Raw genomic sequence first — 2,500 nt, 5'->3', positions numbered from 1 at the left:
ACTCGAGAATTCTTCTTTTATTTAAATGAAGTTTAATTAACATCGCGAAGAAAAATATTATTAATCGGACTGTTGCGTATTCGCTTCTTCCCTTTTTTTTTCTTTTTTTATTATTATTATTATTATTATTATTATTATTATTATTATTATTGTCATTAGCATTATTATCATTATTACTTTCTTTTTATCGACGAGCTAAACGAGAGAAAGAAATTAATGAACGTTTTTAATTTTCGTAAATAGTATGGATATTTTAATAAAGAGCGTGCGAAATTTTTTCTTTTTTTTTTTTTTTCTTTTTTTTTCTTCTTTTTTTTTTTTTTTTTAGGAAAAATAGAAGACATGTGTGTATGTGTGTGTGTGTGTGTATGTGTGTTGTACGAATGACTCCTTTTTTACTTTTTCATTTTTCTCTTTTCAATTTAACGCGACACCATCCAACGAATCTCATTGAAATCGATCGTTAAATTGACTTTGAAGAGGAAAAAAAGGTGAGGGGAAGAAAGAGCGAGAGAGAGAGGGAGAGGGAGAGAGAGAGAGAGAGAAAGAGAGAGGAAGCTAAGTTCCCTCAAAATCGTTCCTCCTTCCTAAGGCTTGTTTTACGAGGTACAATTTTTAAGGGTAAAACGACGACGCTTGCTACGAAAAAAAAAAAAAAAAAAAAAAAAAAGAAAGGAAATAAAAAAAAAAGAGAAAAAGAACGAAAAAAAGATAGAAAGAAAGAAAGAAAGAATGAAAAAAGGGAAGCCGAACGAAAGAAAGGAAAAAAGGAAGGAGAGAAGCTTTTAGGGCTACTATTCCCTATCGTAAACAGGCTCGATTTTTATTGCACTCTAGAATTCAAATGGACGTTTCTATATATCGAAAAATTCACTAGAAAAGAAAGAGAAAGGGCGATAGAAAGAGTTCGATAAAGAGAAGAATAAAAAAAAGAGAGAGAGAGAGAGAGAGATAGAGAGAAAGGGGACGAGGAAGGATACGAAATGTTAGAAAGAGATGGAATAACGGTAATTCTCTCGACATGAATGAGAGGAGTTAAAGGTTAGTTAAAAATAGAAAAGTAGAAGCAGAAAGTCAGGAAGAAAGATAGAAAGTAAGGAAGAAACAAAAAGGTTCTCACAGAAAGAAAATGAGAGACCGACACATATATATATATATATATATATATTATATATGTATATAGATATGGGGAGAAGCAGTAAGATAAAAAGAGAAAGAATAATAGAAATGCAAAGATAAAGGAAGAATGATAAATATCAAAATATTTATCTATCCGAATAGATAGATGGATAAATGAATAGACAGATATAGAATATCCAAGTACAGAAGAGATGAGAGTGTACCATGAAAAATTAGATCCAAGCTAGACGGAACGACACTCGTGCTAGCGCTCGCGTTACCGAAGTTTCTCTATTGTCTGGGTGCGTACAGTTGTAAAATTAAATTGAACCTACAGGTGGCATCCAGGGACGAGTAGGAATAATTTAAATTTTAAAGCAAGCCCCCGTTGTGTCCCGTGGCAGCCGGGAATTTCGTGGCACGGGAGTTTGCTGCGAGCTGTCAGCTACTCTCTCATACTCTCTCACTCTTTCTATCTCTCTCTCTCTCTCTCTCTCTCTCTCTCTTTCTCTGTATCTCTCACTCTTCACCAATCTATCCATGTATCCTATCTCTGTCTCTCTCTCTCTCTCTCTTTCTCTCACGTAGTTTCCCTAACGAAGCGAAATCTACTCGCGAATTCCCTTTCAGACGATCTAAATCCCCGATTAATCCGATCAAGAATCGAAAAATCGAGTCGCCATTTCTCTCTCTCTCTCTCTCTCTCTCTCTCTCTCCCTCTCTCTCTCTCTCCCTATTTTTTTTTCGTTATTTTTTTTTTTTCTTTCCATCTCAAAATGATGTCTATGAATCGTGTTTGTTAGAGGAAGAAATGAAAGGAAGGAAGTGAAGAAGGATAAAGAAAAATAAAGAAGAAAAAAAAAAGGAAAGAAGAAAAAGAAGGAGAGACTCAAAAAAAACAATGGGTAGGAACTTTTTGTTTCATCTTTTGATTTTTTTTTTTCCTTTTTTTCTTTTTTTTTTTTTCTTTGTTCTTGTTCTTGTACTTTTTAAACAGACCCAAACGATTTGGACCGTGACGCTCTTGGCGTAGGCTTGCATAATCGACGACGATCACCGAGCAACGAGCAACTCGAGTCTGATCGTGCAAACCGTTGCATAATTCTCTTTGTATCCTCGAGAACACGAAAACACGATTACGTTAAAAAGAACGGATAAAGCGAAGAGATATCTACATACGCCCACATATACACATACACACGCACACACGTACGTACATACACATATACATACATACATACATACATACATACACATATGTATATGTTGTACGTACAACCTTTTTCATCCATCGATGGATGAAAGAAGAAAATTGGTGAAATTTAAACGTTTCTAAATATGACGAAGATCGATCTAAAAAATCCTAGGAAAAAGATGAGGG

The 2,500-nt window shown here is 34.5% G+C and overlaps 1 protein-coding gene across 7 annotated transcripts in view; it reads right to left on the bottom strand.

Moving 5' to 3' along the window:
- LOC118444556 (uncharacterized) overlaps positions 1-2,500 on the bottom strand; it is an 18,624-nt gene that overhangs the window by 10,961 nt on the left and 5,163 nt on the right. The gene's annotated exons all lie outside the window — the stretch shown is intronic.

This window comes from Vespa mandarinia, chromosome 15, assembly GCF_050613455.1.
Source record: "Vespa mandarinia isolate Hongniang chromosome 15, ASM5061345v1, whole genome shotgun sequence".
Lineage (NCBI taxonomy): Eukaryota > Metazoa > Arthropoda > Insecta > Hymenoptera > Vespidae > Vespa > Vespa mandarinia.
The sequence above is the reverse complement of the archived record's forward strand: the minus strand, read 5'-3'. Positions and strand labels throughout refer to the sequence as shown.